The sequence below is a fragment of the Stenella coeruleoalba genome (assembly GCF_951394435.1).
Source record: "Stenella coeruleoalba genome assembly, chromosome: 21".
NCBI lineage: Eukaryota > Metazoa > Chordata > Mammalia > Artiodactyla > Delphinidae > Stenella > Stenella coeruleoalba.
The window spans coordinates 10904701-10924180 of NC_137167.1; the positions used below are offsets into that span (position 1 = coordinate 10904701).

General features: G+C 38.4%; 1 long non-coding RNA gene across 1 annotated transcript in view; it reads left to right on the forward strand.

The window, feature by feature from the left end:
* The window catches only part of LOC307179731, an 87497-nt gene that overhangs the window by 25615 nt on the left and 42402 nt on the right, over positions 1-19480 (forward strand). Inside the window, exon 2 of the long non-coding RNA XR_013825529.1 lies at positions 9751-9853. This is a non-coding gene — a long non-coding RNA (uncharacterized lncRNA). The remainder of the gene's footprint in view (positions 1-9750; positions 9854-19480) is intronic.

Sequence of the window (19480 nt, forward strand, 5' to 3'; positions counted from 1 at the left end):
TATCAAACAGCTCTTATAAAAATAACATTTTTATGACTTAAAATGTAAATGAATCAGAAACATATGGATTAAATTTCCTTTGAAATACCCAAGGGCTTAAGCACTGAAGGGAAGAGCGCTTGCAAAATGACTTAAATCCAGTTGTGCTAAAAATAAAACACTTGAAAAATTGTTGGGGAGGTTTTGCTGATCCCTCAGGTGCTCACGGGCTCTCCATTCTCTGTTTGAAAAGTCCTTAGATTTTAAATTTTGGGTCACTCAAGAAAACGCACTTAGGACTGGTTCAATGGATATCTGGCTCTCTAGTTAAAGAATTGATATCAGAAGGTCAATTTTGATCAAATGTACTTGAAACACACCTGCCTTCTTCAGTATCTCTCAGTGTTCCCCTCCAGCTGTTATTTTGCCCATCTGGTGTGAAGGGTACTCCAACAGGACAGACTGTCCTGGGAAAAGATCGATAGGATCTATCAAGTCCAAATTCACACTCTGCTCTTACATTCCCTTTTGTGTCCATTGCACCAGTATTTCGCCACTCCTCTCTCAGGGGTCAGTTAGCATAGAAGCAGAGCCTAAGATGGGGATTCTTGTGTTAGTGATTTATTGAGGAAATGCTCCCAGGAGAAATCTGTAAGGAAGTGAGGGAAACAGATAAAGCAGGGGCAGAAGCTAAGCAAAGATGTGTTTTCAGCTGACGTCCAGCCTCAGCCGGATTCTTCAGGGAGCTCTGAAGCCTGAATGACTCCTCTGAGTTGTCCCACCTTGAGGTCCCATATTGGTCAGTCATTACTGTCAGCTGCCCTGGGAGGGAGGATGTAACATCCCTGGAGTTGGGGGCAGGGCAGCTTCAGCCTCTCTGCTGCAGACAATCCTTGAGGGCGTTTCTCCAGACAAGAGGAAAACTGTGAGCCTTAAAGGGTCACACCCACAGCAGTTGGGGAATAGATGCAATTGCACATAAAGGGGATCTGGACAGGGATTAACGGTGTCCACCACATCCCTCTATATCATGAAATGTGTATTTCCCAAAGCTTCGAAGACATCTTTAAATTCACTCTCTCTTGATTTCCCTGGTGACGCAGTGGTTAAGAATCCGCCTGCCAGTGCAGGGGACACGGGTTTGAGCCCTGGTCCAGGAAGATCCCCCATGACGCGGAGCACCTAAGCCCGTGCACCACAGCTACTGAGCCTGTGCTCTAGAGCCCGCGAGCCACAACTACTGAAGCCCACGTGGCGCAACTGCTGAGCCCACGGGCTGCAACTACTGAAGTCCGTGCACCTAGAGCCCGTGCTCCGCAGCAACAGAAGCCACCGCAATGAGAAGCCCGCGCACTGCAGCGAAGAGCAGCCCCTGCTCGCCACAGCTAGAGAACGCCTGAGTGCAGCATGGGAGACCCAACACGGCCAAAAATAAATAAAATTAAAAATTAAGTTCACTCTCTCCTACTTTCCCCATATTCAGTCAAATTCTTTTCTTTTTTGCAGTTTTTCTTGACCTTATCTTCTTATGCATATTTCCCACTGCCGTCATGCTATAATCTAGGCTTCCTCATCCTCATAGCTAGATTACCCTCCTCATTTCCCAGCTGAATACCCACTGTAGAATATCCCCTAATCCAGATTTTCCCACATGTGGCTAGATGATTATTCTCCTCCAAGCACCAGTTTCAAATGTTTAAGAATCAATTGTAGTTCTTAAATATCTATGGGAACATTTCTCAAATTTTTTATGGTGAAGAATATGTTAAAATCATGGTGTACTCTTTGGAACCCCATTAAATGCTAACGTAGTAACCTTAAAAGAATGAAAAATTTTGCTATATCTGATTTTATACTAAAGTAGGTTATAATATGGAAAGGCAGAGCTTAAGAAAAATCATTGGAAAAATAGAACCAATGAATTAATTAAGCTAAAATTTTACCTATACAGTATGTAATAATATGTAAAACCCTTAGACCCGTGCCAGAAAAGAGTAAGTGCTTAGTAAATATTGGCCTGTATTATCACTGTCGTTGCCGTAGCCTCATAGCTTGTCTCTCTGGGTACACTTTTGTCTTCCTCCAGTAGTTGTTTTACACAGAACCAAGAGTGTTTACCATCATGTTTAAACCCAAATCAGATTATTATGTTAACATCTTGCTTCTGTCTCTTCCTAATGTATTTACAACGAAACCCAACCTTTACCTTTGTCTGTAAACACAGCACAACCTTGCCCTGCCCGTGTCTCCAACTTCTGCTCTGTCCACTGCATAACACATGCTTCCAACACATGGGCTTCCTTAAGTCCCTGATATGCTAACCTCATTCCTGCCTCAGGGTCTTTGCATCTGCTGTTTTCCTGTACTTGGAAAGGTCTCCTCCTCTTTGGAAAGGTCTCCCCTCCCTCCGTCTGTATGACGGGACCCATGTTTAGGTCTCAGTTTAAATGTTTCTTTCTCAGAAAGTTGTTTCCTGACTGCCTCATTCATTCAACAAGTATAACAAGTATTTATAGAATACTTACTCTGTGCCAGGCACGATTCTAGTCCCAGAAGAAAAAATAAAAACAACCATTTTAATAGAAAGGCAACAGTCCCTGACCTCATAGAACTTACATATAAGCAGAGAGAGAAACAAAATAAGTACGCAGATTACATGTGTGAGTGCATGTATGTGTGAGAAAATAAAGGGTGAGAAGGAAATAGGAAGTGCTGGAATAGAATGATTGCTGTTTTTACTAGAGAGGTCAGAAAAGGCCTCTTTAAAAAAGGGATCTTAGTTTGAGCAAAGACCTGAAGTAGATCCAGCAGGTCCCACTATTTATTCTGCGTTGCAGTCTTTTGTGTTATTTCCCTCCTCAAGGCTACTTATTAAAATGGATAATTTTCCCCCTTTTTCCTTGGTCTGTTTTCCCCACTAGACTGTAAATTTAATTAGGACAGTATCAATCTATCTTGTTCACTATTCCCAGCCTGTAACACGGTACCTGATACATAAAAAGTATTCAATATCTATTTATTCAGTGAACATGTGAAGTTATTATTGAACCAAGTATTAGAAATCAGAGTTACTCTTGAATGTCACCTATCATACTGAAATGAAAATGCCATGTGTGAAAGACTGTATGATGCCAAAGCTAAGAAGGGCAAAGTGAATTGTAATGAATTGAACCATAATGCAGTCTCATACTTTTAAGATAGCAATGAAGCATAAATGAACGAGAAACACCTTCATTACTATCTTAGCAGTGCTTTACATTCCATCATGTTGCAACAGAAAGCAAAACAGGGCCATATTCCACATTTGAACCTCTGACCTCCGTATCTCCTCCCCTACCCCACCCTCCTTCCAAACATAAAAGAAAGAAAAGGAGCACTCACCAAACCTTCCAGGTCTCTCTCACTTTCCCCAGTGAATGCAGAAGATACTGAGAAGATAAAGACTGAATATGCACAATGATTCATTGAGAGCATTTTGGGTGGTTGGATGGGAATGAAACCAATCGGATTGCTTGGACATTGTTGAATCATTAGTCAACAGCCTGAGTTACAAAATTACCCCTCGATCTGGCAAGAAGCATCCCTGCACTGGGCCCTGTGCCCCTGAGAGCCCCACTCTGCTTTCTAGTCGAACTCCTCCTGACAGGGCAGAGTCTTGGGGCTAAAAAGACTTGTTCATGCAGAGAACATCTCTGGGCACTGGAACCTCAGTTCATTGCCCAAACACTTCCTGGGCCCGTGCAGGCTCTTTACCATATTCTAATTCCAAAGAGCAGATGGCAAAGTTGACATGCCTATCCCTACACCCAAAGAACTATGACCAAAGATTGACTACTTCTGGGATGGGTACAAAGCTGGATGGCTCGCATGTCCACATGCACGTTCATAAGTTCCCTTGCAGCACAGGATGGAACCAGCATGAGAAGAGGAGGGAGAGATGCAGGCTGCAGTCCAGAGCCTGGGCAGAAGGAGACTGGCCCTCTCAATGCTGCCATAGTCTGGCTTAGAATTCTAAGGAATCTGGGAACATTCTACATCTGATTCTGATCTTCTAACCTTGAAGATCAGAAAGTGTGATGGAAGTGTGATGGCAGTAGAGGTGGGAGATAGGGGATTCCTTGTGGGTCAGGGCTGCTTGGCTTGGAATGAGTGCCTAGAAGCTCATGGTGTATAAGTGTCTCCATCTGTACTCTTGTCCTGCATCCTGCAAATGTCAGGGCCAGGCTGTTTAGTTCCCAGCCTCAGGCAAAAATGTCTAATAGTTTTTTAAACATTTTCTCCGTATTTGTCATGGACTAAGAGAAGAAACTCCATGTGGTCTGGTAGCAACTCCCTCTAATGGTGCTACGGACTGAATATTTGTTGAATTCCTGTTTCCCAGTGGGGTGGTATTCAGAGGTGGGATCTTTGGAAGGCAGTTAGGTCATGAGGGTGGAGCTCTCCTGAATGGAATTGCTGCCCTTATAAGCAGCAATGTGAGGATACAGCAAGAAGGTGCGAACCAGGAAGTGGACCCTCACCAGACACTGAATTGGCTTGCACCTTGATCTTGTACTTGCCAGCCTCCAGAACTGTGAGAGATAAATGTTTGTTGTCTAAGCCTCCCGCTCTGTGGTGCTCTGTTACAGGAGCCTAAACTGACCAAGACAAATGGAGATACAGCTTAGGAAAAAATAAAACCATGAAGCACATTCAAAATTTGGAAACCTGGGAGGTACCCAGTCTTTGCACATACCGACCTGTAGCTGGAGAGTACCAGCCATCAGAAGGCTCCTGAGAGTGTCATACCCAGTGCTGGGAGGGGTGTGGGATGTGGCCCATGGAGGTATTATTTCTTCTAAACACCTGCAACCTCGCTGAGGTTTGTGTTATAGCCCTTTTCCTAGACTCCATTGCTCTGCCCAGGTGGAGTGACTTGGGAACTAGAAAATATCCAACTAATATGCTAGTGTTATTCTAAGGAAGACAAATTAGGAAGTTCTAGGCCAAGAAGTCAAGGGAAGTACACTGTCTTGTAAATTATTCTAATGGATGTATTCAGAGAGTAGTTAGGAATTCATGTAGATTACTGAGGAAAAATGATCTAGCAAATTGGATTCCAGGTGGAGTAGGAAGGTTCACAGTTTGGTCAGGGCTCTGCTAGACCCTTAAGGTATGTGAAATATTGTCTTATTTCATGTTTCTTTGATAACTAAGGATATTCAGTATCTCATAATGTTTATTTATAGACCACGTGCATTTCCCTTTTGTAAACTGTCCATATTCTTGCCTGTTGCTATATTGGGGTGTTTAGGGTGTTTCTTATTTATTTGAATGCATGTTTTATAATTTTTGCTTATTTCTTAATTTTATATATTTTTTAATATAGAAAGGTTTTACATTTTATCAATTTATAATGTAAATTATAAGGGATTGTGACTTGTACAAAGTCTGCACATTAATTAGGACAAAAGTGTTCCTTAGGCAAAATTTGGTCTTTTATTTAGGCTTGTGCTATGTAGCTACATTTCTTTCTTTTTTTTTTTGAAATAAACATTTTTATTTTGAGATAATTGTAGATGCACATTCAGTTGTAACAAATAATACAGAGAGATCTTGTGTACCATTTACCCAGTTTTTGCCACTGGTAATATCTAGTAAAACTATAATCAGTATCACAGACAAGATATCAACATTGATACACTCAGAATACAGAACGTTTTCATCACCACAAAGATCCCTCGGGTTGCCCTTTCATAGCCACAATCCGTCATACCTGCTCCCTAATCCACAACAGCCACTAAGCTGTTATTCATTTCTACCATTCTGCCACTTCAAGAATGTTGTATCAATGGGACTACATAGTATGTACCTTTTGGGATTGACTTTTTTCATGCAGCATAATTTTCTAAAGATTTGTTAAAATTCTTCTGTGTGTTAATAGTTTTTTCTTTTTCAATTTTCTGGGTAGACAATCATGCGTTTTCCTTTCTTACCTGTATGTCATTATTGCCCTTTCTTGCCTTATTGCACTGGATAGAAATTTTAGCGCTATGCTGAATAAAAGTGGTGAAAGCTGATATTTGCCTTTTCCCTGAGCTCAGGAGGAAAGACTTCATTCCTTCACCATTAAGGATAATGTTAGCTGTAAGTTTTTTGTAGGTGTTCTTTATCAAGTTGAGGAAGTTTGCCTCTATTTCTGTTTTTCTGAGCATTTTTCTCATGAGCGAGTGTTGAATTTAGTCAAATCGTTTTTCTACATTGATTAAGGTGATCATGGGATATTTCTTCTTTAGCTGTTAAAATTGCAGATTACCTTGATTCATTTTTGAATATTGAACCAGTCTTGGGTCCTCAGATAAGTCTCACTTGGATATGGTATATAATTCTTATATATTGCTGAATTCTATATGCTAATGTGTCACTAAAGATTTTTGTGTCTATATTCATGAGAGATATTGGTCTCTAGTTTTCTTTTTTTATGCTTGTTATTTATCCCAATTATTTAAGTACTTTTTATCTATCTTTTTTCTTTATTTTTTAATATTTAGAGGTTGACATTTTATCAATTTATAATATAAATTTTGGTATCAGGGTAATAAAATGAATTGAAAAGTGTTTTTTTCCCCTATTTTCTCATATTTAGTAGAATTCTCAGGAAAACTCTTTGGGTTTGGAGATTTTCTTTTTAAGAATTTTTAAATAATGAATTCAATTTTTAAAATTACTTATAAGGCTATTCAAATTATTTAATTTATATTGGGTGAGATACAGTAATTTGTGGGGGTTTTATTGTCTAAATTGTCAGATTCATGTGTGTAGAGTTCTTCTCTTATTATCCTTTTGGTGTCTGCATTATTAGTAGTGATATTTCATTTCTGGTATTGGTAAGTTGTGTCTTTCTTTTTTTTCTTTGAACATCTTGTTTGAGGTTTATCAATTTATTGACTTTTTTCAAAGAACCAATTCTTTGTTTCATCCTCTGTTATTTTTCTGTTTTCAATTTCATTGATTTCTGCTCTTATCTTTACTTATTTTCTTGCTTTGGTTTTAGTTCCCCTTCTTTTTGGTTCTCGAGGCAGGAGTTTAGATTATTAACATGAGACCTTCCTCTTTTCTAGTGTATGCACTTAGTGCTATAAATTTCCCTGTTGCTTCTGCTTTACATGTCTCCTTCAAATTTTGATATGTTTTGTTTTCACTTTCACTCAGTTTAATGTGCTTTTGATATTTCTTTTGAGACTTCTTCTTTGACACACGGGTTATATAAATACCTATAGTTCAGTTTCCAAGTGTTTAGAAATGTTCCTATAAGCCTTCTCTACTGATTTCTAGTTTGGTTCTTTAGTGGTTGGAGAATATGTTCTGAAGCATTTCAGTTCTTTTAAATTTGTTGAGGTTTGTTTTTATAGCCAAGGGTCTATTTTGCTATATGTTCTGTGAGTACTTGAAAAGAACATGTATTCTGCTGCCGTTGGGTGGAATGTTCTGTAAATAGCAATCAGATCCTATTATCTCATGTTGTTGTTGAGGTCTTCCATATTCTTACTGGTTTTTCTGTCCAGTTGTTCTGTCACTTGCTGAGTGAGGGGTGATGAAGTCTCCACCTAGAGTGAGTGGATTTTGGATTTGTCTGTGTCTCCTTCCAGATCTATCAGTTTTGCTTCACATATTTTCCAACTCTTCTGTTTGCTGCACGCTCATTTATAATTGCTATCTGACAACATGAATGTTAGATTTTTGGTTATAGTTCCACAAGTATGAGAACTAAACTTCTCATACTTAAGAAGCAAGTTCGTTTTTTCCAGTCTATTTGCCATCTGTTGTTCAGACTGGATAATCTCTGTTGCTCTGTTGTCCTGTACTCTGACTCTTCCCTCTGTCTCTTATGTTCTGCTGCTGAGCCCATCCACTGAGCTTTGCATTTCAGTTACTGCATTTGTGTCAAGCATGCTTGTAATTGCTTGTTGAAGGATTTTTACCATGTCTACTTTAAAATCTTTGTCAGATAATTGTGCCATTTCTGTCATCTCGGTGTTGGAGTCTATTGACTGTCTATTTTCATTCAGCTTGAGATCTTCCCCATTCATAGCATGACAAGTAACTTTTGATTGAATCTTGGACATTCGTATCATGAGACTGGTTTTTATCTGACCCTTGTGTTTTAGCTGCTTTGTCAAATGCTGCTGTGGCAGCAGAAGGTGCTACTACCAGGTGGAGGTCTCCATTCAGCTTTGTTTGCACCTGAGTGGGCGGAGTTGGGCTTGGGGAGTTCTTGTCACTGCTGGGCAGGCTTCAGATCCTCCTCTTCACATCGCCTCCGCTGACGCCATGGTGGGGGTGGTTTCATTGCTGAAGGGTGATAGTAAACGTCCTGACTTTCCAATTAAGCTGCAACAGAGGAGGCAAGGATATACAATGGGGAAAAGACAGGCTCTTCCAAAAGTGGTGCTGGGTAAACTGGACAGCTACTTGTAAAAGAATGCAATTAGAGCACTCCCTAACACCATACACAAAAATAAAATGGATTAAAGACCTAAATGTCTTTAGGTCTGACACCATAAAACTCCTAGAAGAGAGCATAGGCAGTACACTCTTTGACATTGGTCTTAGCGATGTCTTTTGGGAATGTGTCTTCTCAGGCAAGGGAAACAGAAGCAAAGATAAACAAAATGGGACCTAATCAAACTTAAAAGCTTTTGCATAGCAAAGGAAACCATCAATAAAAAAAAATGTAACCTACTGAATGGGAGAAGATAGAAGATATTTACAAACTATATATGTAATAAGGGGTTAATATCCAAAATATACAAAGAACTCATACAACTTAACATCAGAAAAACAACCTGATTAAAAAATTGGTGGAGGACCTGAACAGGACTTTTTTTGAGGAAGACGTACAGCTGGTCAAAAGGCACATGAAGAGATGCTCAACATCACTAACCAGCAGGGAAATGCAAATCAAAATCATAATGAGATATTACCTCACACTTATCATAACGGCTACTATCAAAAAGACAACAAATGACAAGTCTTGGCGAGGATGTGGAGAAAAGTGAACCCTCCTGCACTGTTGGTGGGGATGTAAATTGATACAGCCACTATGGAGAACAGTATGGAGGTTCCTCAAAAAATTAAAAATAGAACTACCATATGATCCAGCAATCCCACTCCTGGGTATATATCCAAAGAAAAAAACCCCCAGTAATTTGAAAAAATATATGCACCCCGGTGTTCATGGCGGCATTATTTACAATAGCCAATATATGGAAGCAAGCTAAGTGTCCATCAACAGACGAATGGATAATGAAGATGTGGTTACATATATATATACACAGTAGACTATTACTCAGCCATAAAAAGAATAAGATTAAATAATAAAAATAAGACCATTTGCAACAACATGGATGGACCTGGAGGGTATTATGCTTAGTGAAATAAGTCAGACAGAGAAGGACAAATGTGTATGTTTTCACTTATACGTGGAATCTGAAAAATAAAACAAATGACCGAATATAACAAAACAGACCCACAAATACAGAAAGCAAATTAGTGGTTACCAGTGGGGAGAGGGCTATGGGGAGGGGCAAGATAGGGGATTAATAGGTATAAAATAAATAAGATGCAAAGATGTAATGTACTGTGCAGGGAATAGAGCTCATATTTTATAGTAACTTTATGAGGTGTATTATCTATAAAAATATCAAATCACTATGTTGTACATCTGAAACTAATATCATATTGTAAGTAAATGATATTTCAATTAAAATAAAAGTCCTGACTCTCCACTAGGCTTCTTCTGACACCACCAGTTAAGGAGAAGAAGAGATGACTCACTAATGCTGGGCAGGTGTTGAAGTCCAGGTTCCTCTTGTGGTCTTCCCTCGCCCTGCTGGTAAGGCCCCTTTACCTCTCTTTGGGAAACAAAAGGCACAGCTCCCTTTTCAGATACTACTTCTGCAGGGGTGTTGGAAAACCTTGTTGCAAACTCTTGGGATGGAAGTCTAGACTTTGCTCTCAATCTTTAATGACATGGGTAGGGCCACTTTACTGTTGGTTTTGTGTTTGGCTGGAGTAGATGATCTCAACATTCTCTCTTTCTAGGCTGTCTCTATCTTCTTCCTTTACCTACAGATAACAGGCTTTTGTTGGGGATGGATTTTTTTGTCTGTGTACTTGGCAGTCCCAGACTGCTGGCTTCTTTAGCTCCATAGTGGGATTAAGAGGCAACAAACAAACAAACAAACTCAAAAAGCCCATTAATGTAACTCACCACGCTATCATTTCTCAGGTTCTGAGATCTTCTTTCTACCTTTCAGAGTCTCCCTCTGTTTGCTTTGTACATAATGTCTAGGATTTTTAGTTGTAATTAGAGGGAGGAACAGGAAGAAGTACACCTACTTCCTGTTCTCTGAAGTGGAATTCCTTAAATCTTCTTTTATTTCTTTTGGTTGGTTTGTTGGTGTTTTATTTTTATTTTATAGGTGCCACATGGTCTTGTTAAGTTTATAAATCGTATATGTATATTGTTACTATTTCTAAGTTGAGTCTCTGTGGGATCTAGAACACTTGAGCCCTCTACCAGTTCACAGTTTCTCTGAAACTACAAGGAGAGTCCCAAGAAACACATGTATGTATGAAAAACATTCCAGATAGAATTACATTTTATTACTAACTGGGGCTTTGACTCCACAACCCCATATAAATTGGTGTTCTGATGATTTGGGCTTGAATGTATGTGAACCTTTAAAATAGTGGAAGCCTAGTTGTGGCTAAGCACAGGGTAAGAACACAGAACCTGGCGTCTCCACTTTCTAGCTCGGAGACCAGGAGAAAGTTCCTGAATGTTTCAGCGCCTCTGTTTGTTTACCTATAAAATGGAGAGAAATGAGTACTACCTGAAGAGAAACCTGCTGTCATTCTAAAAAATTTCCCCCCTATAAATAAGGTGTCCATTTTCTCTGGTTGTTGTCCAGATTTTTTTTTTTTTTGTCTTTAGTTTTCAGACGTTTGTTTATGATGTGTCTTGGTATGGATTTTTTGGTTTATCCTGTTGGAGTTCTCCCAACTTTTAAAAATAATTGAACTATAGTTGATTTACAATGTACACCTGTTAGTTTCAGGTGTATAGAAAAGTGATTTAGTTTCATATATATATATGATATATATATAAGATGTCAAATATCATTCCCTGTACTATACAGTAAATCCTTAAATCCTTGTTGTTTATCTATTTTATATATAGTAGTTTGTATCTGTTAATCCTAATTTATCCCTCACCCCCTTCCCCCTTGGTAACCATAAACTTGTTTTCTATGTCTGTGGGTCTGTTTCTTTTTTGTAAATAAGTCCATTTGTATCATTTTTTAGATGCCACTATAATGGATATCATATGATATTTGTCTTTCTCTGACTCACTTCACTTAGTATGAGAATCTCTAGATCCATCCATGTTGCTGCAAATGACAATATTTCATTCTTTTTTATGGCTGAGTTCTCCCAGCTTCTTGACCCTGTAGATTTAAGTCTACAGTAGGATTAAGTGTGTTAATATGCATATAGCATTTATAACAGTATCTGTCTCATAAGCACCATATAAATGTTAGCCATTAATACAGTTAGTCCCTCCTTTCCTCAAGGTAGCACAGAAAACAAAAGGCAGTGCAACATGGTCAAAATCTGTTCCTCGTTGAAAGCAGCGTCTTCTAACCTTTTGATCCTGAAGCCTGCTTATTGCCCATTTCGCTTTCAAGTTTGTGCTTTCCCCTTTACTATGTGAGCAGTTCCCTAACACCACTGGCACTGAGATACTTTTACATTATGTTTCATTATGTAATAAACAAAGATCATAATTTCTTTGTAGTTTTTCTGTATCCTGTCACCTTACTGCTCTTTCTTATTAATTCTAGGAGCTTATTAGTTGATTATTTTGAATTTCCAGGTGGCCAATGATTTTATATGTAAACAATAATCCCAGTAATTATATTTTTACTTCAGTTATGACTTAGACTGCCCAGACTTTGAAAAACAGATGATTTTCTGATTTCCAATATAGGCAAAATATCCATTCTCTGTTTCCATGTCAACAACTTCTTTCTCATAATTATCACCTCTTCTTTTGCTCTGCATCCAGGAAAGCATCTCCTTACTTATGCTTTTGTTTGTTTTTTATTGCTCCCAATATTTTTATTGATGATTTTATTGCCAGACAAATATCTTAAAAAATAATTTCCAATAATCAGAATGATATGTGCAGGAGACATATTTCCAGACATTGATGCTCCTTTATTATAGAATTAGAATGATCAGAGAAGATGAACCAAAATATTTTCCTATCATCTTCTGGTCCATCTGCATTTGTTCTGTGCATAAGTAAAGAAAACTCTAGGATTTTTCTCTGTCCAATTCCATGGGGCTACAATTATTGAAGTTTCTACTAGTATTCTTTCTTCTCTTATTATTACTTTCCAGCAGAGTTGCAATTTCTTGCCTTTTCATGTATCTTTATGAACTTTCAAAAGAAATTTAAAGATAGTGTATCAAGCATCAATTTTAACACATACATCTTTGTACCAAATACTAACTTATAACTGTTTCTTATCTTTGTGAACTTGAGTATGCATCTCTCCAGACTCAGTTTTATATCTCAGTCAAATTGGGGGGGGATGAGTGAACTAAAATTATTTATGATGTTTTCCATTGCTAATATCATCCTTGATCATAGGCTTATGCTAATAGGGACATTTAAGTTATGAGGTAATTATAATGAAATTTAAGTAATGAAGATTATTTTAAAAAATATTCAGCTCAAATTCATGCAACCCCGAAAACTCCACTTAAAAATAAGTGCCTGAGTATGGTGTAACAATTCTGACACCACTGTGCATGTATGCTGAAATTGAACAATTAAGTAAACAGATGGTGATGGGAAGATCCAGGTTTCTTACTATTGGGGTGGGAGTTTGAGCTAATCAAGGAGAGGAGGCTAGAATGATTCATATGGTAATGGATTAGAATTGAAATCACAGGTATAAACTCGTGTTTAGCTTAATATAGATGAAGATAGTTGCAAATAGAAATACATAGAGGTGTGATACACACACACACACCGGTTGGTATAACACACATATTTCCTTGCTCTGTCAGCTGGGAGGGTCTGGGGGCAACAACACCCTAGGAGCAATGAGCACACCTAGCACCCAGATTTGGTTTTTAGTACCACTCTACAATAGACAGAAACAGGGCTCCTTAGAGAAATGGCTAATTCTAAGACTGGGGCAGAAAATATCTATGATGAAGAACCTGGGGCATCTTTTAGTATCAAAAAGTAAGGAAGTACAAAAAACAAACAAAAAAAGAAAACCCCAATCCCCCCAAAAACCAAAACTCTACAAGGATGAGGGTATATCAAAGGGACACCAGAGCCAATGGAAAGATCTCCCAATGGCCCAAACTGAAACAATTTCAACAACAAAATTAAGTAGTAGTAGATTGTAACTCAAAGTATAAAATAAATATCCAAGAGTCCATATTGATATAACTAAAGTATTGAATCAATTAATAGGGAGACTCAACAAATCTCCCATGCCAAAGCATTCATAATAATTTATGTAGATGCTCTGCCCTCTACTAAGTGGGGCATAACTCTCCATTCCTTAAGGATGGCCTGTGGATAGCGGTTTCTTTCCAAAGAGGACAGTATGGAATGGGAGGGGGGTAAAGCAACTTTACAGAGGAGAGCCCCTACAAGGCTACCTCAGTGATCAACAGTGATCAAAATCAACAGTGATCAAAATCAGCGGTGATAAGTCATGGGGTTAATATGTGCCCTTGATATGATGTGATGAGAATAGCCCTTCACCTCTGTGATCTTCCTCCTAAAACACATAACTCCAGTCTGATTGTAAGAAAAACACCAGACAAATCTCAATTGAGGAAAATTCTACAAAATACGTGATTAGTTAGTACTCCTCAAAACTCTCAAGGTCATCAAAACCAAGAAAAGTCTGAGAAACTGTCATAGCTGAGAGGGATCTAAGGAGACATTACAATTAAATGTAATGTAGTATCTTGGATGAGATCCTGGAGCAGGAAAGGGCATTAGGTGAAAACTGAGGAAATGCGAATGAAGTATGGACTCTAGTTAATAATAATGTATCTGTATTAGTTCATTAATTGTAACTAATGCACCATACTAAAGAATAGAGAAATAATATTAAATAATAAAGAAAACAGGCTGTGATATATGTGGGAACTTTGCATTATCTTCCCAGGTTTCTTTTTTTTTTTTCTGTAAATCTAAATCTATTCTAAAACAAAAAAATTTACTTTAAAAAATGCCTGCAGGGTAAATGAGTGAATGGAAGGAACAATAAAGAACAGGAAACAAGGATAGAGATTTTTAAAATATTGTGTAATGAAGGAAACTTTGTGGAAAATAATACATTTGGTTAGTTTAAAAATATAGACTAGGATCATTTATTCTTTTCTTTTCCCTTGCAAAAATAGATGCAAATAGAAGGCAAAAAATTTGGATACTGTGTAACTAAGCCAGCATGTGGCCAATAGCATTGATTTCAGTTAATAGCTTATAATCACAATAATCAGGCCAGGGCCAGTGAGCTAAGCTATTGGAACTATTTTTCCAATAGAATAATTACTTTAATTCAGACCAGGGAACTATTGGGGGTGGGGGAGGTGTGTGGTTAGGGTAGTACATAGACCCACTGAAATATTAATTAGTTTATGCAGCTATGGCCAAAAAGCACAGGAATATAGGCTTATATGAGGGAAACAAACCAAAAAAGGACATGAACAATTTTTCACAATTGTGCTGATTTGATTACTGAAAAGTATATTTTGAATTCGTTTTGCTGTTGAATCATTACAAAACAATGCATTTGTCATCTAATTGTTAATTGCTTTTCATGATGTAGATAAATTATAATCAACTTTTTACATTTGCAAATATTTCCCAGCAATCTGATGATGAGGTGCTATTTTGCATTGTTCTTTTTTTTAATTTTCAAAGTATTTTTACACACTTGATGATTTATTTTTTTGTCAATTGAAATAAAAGGTTTTCTCCTTCATTATAATTACATATATTAATTTAAAATTTAAAAATCAAAATTTAATCAAAATTTAAAAATATATTGAAAAAGAAAAAGAAAAACAGCTAACCATAATCTCATCATGTTAACTTTTTAAAATGTATTTCCCATTTGGCTTATTTATTTTTGAACTACAGTTGTGACTATATGTATATTCAATTTGTGTCTGACTTAACAACTTAGCATAAGCATTTTCTCATGCTGTTTAAAATTTTTAATAATCACTATTTTGAGTACTGTAAAATATTAAATCAGTTGTTACATGGTTTACTAATTTATTAACCTAGTGGACATTTAGGGGTTTTCCCCAGTGATATTTTATTTACCTATATATGGTCCAATTCCAGAAGAAAAGTCCAAACCCACTGATTTTTTTGTGTGTTTCTGTGTGTGCTGTGACCACAGCAGTCTTATATTTGAAACTCAGGAAAGAAACAACTGGAGTCCAAACAGCCAAGTATGGAAGTAAAATATAAAGGTATTTTTTTAAACTGCCACATTCATTTCAAATCCCATTCATTTAGCATCGTAAGGATGAAGGATATATCTGGTTAGCTGTGTAATAAAGTCACAAACACACTGCTTACTGGACATCACAAGACAGTTGCCTATAAAACCAGACCTCGGACTTCAGCTTCCTTTTCTCCCAGGGTATCATTCTCTCTGGGAGAATAGTAGTCTGAGCAGCCTCTAAGCCGTGCTCATACTGAACTTCCAAAACTGAGTCCATGACTATGATTGGTGGGGTGAGAGCACCCGTGCCAACAGACTCCAAGTCAGGATCGCCAGCTAGTTTCCTAGCAAGCCAATGGACAGGCTTCTCAAAGTTGTAGTTACTTCTGGCAGAAATCTCATATTACTGGAGATTCTTCTTTCATTAGAAGACAATGGATTTTTCCTTAATTTCTCAGTCCTTAATACGCACTATGTTGCCATGCAATAAGGCGAGGATGTTTTCATATATTCCTACCAGATCTCTGTGCCGCTTAGGTGCACACTTGTAACTCTTGATGTCACATCAAACATTACAATGGCTTGCTGGGCTTGGATCAGATAGCCATTTCTCAGGCTACCAAATGTATGTCTAATTCATTGAATTTAAAAAGTCTATTGTTGGTATGAAACATGGGGCGATAGACTTCAACAATCAAAGTGACTACATCTCAAACTCATGAGTCAAATGACACTTTGAAAATATAGTTTACCAGTATTGTCATCACCAACCAATTCATATTTAAATAGAACTTGGGATTCTTTTGGGGCAGCCATCATGATGGTTCTTCCAGAAGTGTCTCTCTCTGTTCCTCAGCTGGCTAAGCCCAATCAATTTTTTACTTGATTGTTGGTTGGTTCTTATATAATCTCTGTTAGTGATGAAAATGAGAACACTTAAAATGTTAAATATTGCAGCATGAAAATGCCTTTTGACCTAAAATTGCTGAACTTTCCTTTGAATTAAAAACAAAATTCAGTTCATAAATGGATGCCTCATTCATGGATATCTAGTTCATTCATTCACAGAATACTTACTGAAAATCTAGTGTGCCAGGTGCTGTTCCAAGTGCTGTGAACAAAGCAGGTAGGAATTCCTGCATTCAGGGAGTGTATCTTTTTCAGCAGCCAGAATCGATGAACCACTGCCTTCTGAGATGAAGTTGGTAATACCTAGAAGGTCACTATTTCTGGAGAAGGAATCTTGACTAGACACTGGATATTCCGTACATTCCCACTCTGGGTTCCCCTCCACTTACCTAGAGTGAGCAGTCACAAGACAACAGAGGAGGCATCAAGAGCTACTAAAATGAGACAGGGAACCCAGAGGACAGATTCTGCTGAGACAGGGTCCAGTGAACAAATTCTACATTTTGTGTGTGTTGGGAGCAGGGGAGCTTGTGGGCCAGAGGAGCAGGGAAATTATTTTTCAAAAACAAAACAAAACAAAAAAACCTGCCAGACTGAATAAGATATACTCTGCAAAAAAACCTAACATGGAAGAAAGAAAAAAACAAGGCTTGGGCTTCCCTGGTGGCGCAGTGGTTGAGAGTCCGCCTGCCGAGGCAGGGGACACGGGTTCGTGCCCCGGTCTGGGAGGATCCCACGTGCCGTGGAGCGGCTGGGCCCGTGAGCCATGGCCGCTGAGCCTGCGCGTCCGGAGCCTGTGCTCCGCAACGGGAGAGGCCACAACAGTGAGAGGCCTGCATACCGCAAAAACAAACAAACAAACAAACAAAAAAACAAGGCTTAATTTTCACTAAGATTTGGATGCAAACCAGAGTTTTAAATTAGAACAAGAGCCAAATAATGCCTGAAAAGAAACAGAAGAGTCAGAATGATGGGTTTTATGGCTGCTTTAGAACCATGAAGTTGCTCAGGATTTTTGAATTTTGCTTTTATTTTGGGGCTGGATGAGTATAAATAGTAATCAATATTTCAGAAATTTAAAAAGGGTCACTGGGAGTGAGGAAGATTTATGGAAAACTACGGACCCAGTACTGTCAGGTTGGATCTTTTAATCCAACAAGAGCAGTTATTAAATTTACCAGGTCCATCCTATGCTTCATGCTGCACTTCAAGGAGGAGGAAGAGACTAGAGCCACAGCTTTGGAATTATTCTGTATCTTGTCTACATGGGACTAGGAAAGCCATTAGGGAGCTGCCAACATTGTATGAGAACTCAAAGGAGAGCCTAGAAGAAAAGAAAATAGATTGAATGTGTCCAAGGAAGAGAGACAAATAAGAGGAAGAGAAAAAGAACTAGGGTAGAGGATAGAGGTAGAACGTATTAACTTGTACTCCTTGAGAAATTAGTTTCTCATCACATCCTTGAAGATATTACTTGCACAATTTACCACGGTTGTGTTGAAAGAAGACAAAAGGACAGGTTATAAAATGGGCTTGGGAGAAGTTAGGAAAATACGGAGCTTCATCTATTCTCCCGTCATTAGATACTAGAGTTTAGTTGGAATGAAGCAAGATAAATTGTGAATTTGGTTAAATGAAAGGAAATGGATTAAAGTGTGGTTTGTGTTGTATACTAAGAGTTTTTTGCCCTTTTAGATGAGGGTAACTCCAATCATTTTCCCTTAAAATTTGAAGTAAAAAATCATAAAGCGTGAATAAATACTTTCTTCTGAATTATATCAGCTGATTATCTAAATATGCATCCTGAATGTGTGAAAGAGTATTTTGGAAAGGTCTATGCCTGTAAAACATTGATGTGTGAACAAAAATCTGTCTGATTTCCCCCGTAAGGGGAACAGCTTTGTGATCTCAAGCTGAGAAAGATAGGAATGGTTTCCTGGTTCATCAGCACCACATGGATCCAAATATTAGCTGGGCATGAAGAGTGAGGTAGTCGCTAGAAGAAACAAGAGTTTTTTCTGGATCCTTAAGGCCCCACTGTGACCTAAATTACACACAGACGTACACACATAGAATTTCCAATGACATCCGTTGAAACTTCCTCTGAGCAACTGGGAAAGGGACTTGGCCCAGAATTCCAAGAAACCCAACCTGAGGTTAAAACCATAGTCATTCCCAGTGCTTCTCAATTGATTCAATTTCCAACGAAATTATTGTTGTCTCTGGTTCCAATAGCAAACTAAAGAGAGAATTGAATTAGAAAGGAGAAACATTTTGTTGAAAAAAAAAAAAAAGCAACCACATTACTCTGTGAGAACATTTCAGAAGGACCCAAAAGAGACAGAATTCCAAGGTGCTATTCTCAAGATCTGTCAGGTTACCTGGAAACAGATGTTTCATGTAACTAAGGTAGTGACCGCAAGTGAGCAGGCGTGGGGAAATGGGGTGAAGAAACTAACACCTTCTCTTTCCTTCAGTCTCATATTTTTTCCCCTTGAAACCAAAGCTTGATTTGCTATTTGGCTCAAGGAGCAGAAGAGGACAGAGGAAGTCACAGTGCATTTCCATTTCTTGTCCAGTTTCCAGTCCCATGTCAGTAGAGCTAAACCTTGGATGGCCTAGCAGCGTCCCTACGGAGGTCTGCTTGGCAGAGAAAGGGAAGGAGTTTGCGTTGGAGGACAGCCATCTGCAGCGCTCAGCCCACAAGCTGTCTGTCTGTCCCCTCTAACCCCTGTCAGTACTACAGTGGAGAGAACAAGATAAAGAATACTCCATTTCTCATCAAAAAATCAAGAATTTTGTGTGTGCAGCAGGCAGCAGACTGTGCCTCCTTGGCCAATGTCAAAGCTGGCTGTAGGAATTCGTCTGCAGCGAAACAAATCAAAGCTGCCCTGTGGCTCGAACTGTAGGTGGCCTAAACCCGCCTACATAGCAGCTTCTCCATGAGTCACAGGTGTCACGATTAGCAGATTATTGGGCCAATTATATGGAAACGTTTTTAAAAAGATAACAGGTTTAGAGTCACCATCACAGACACACCAGAATAC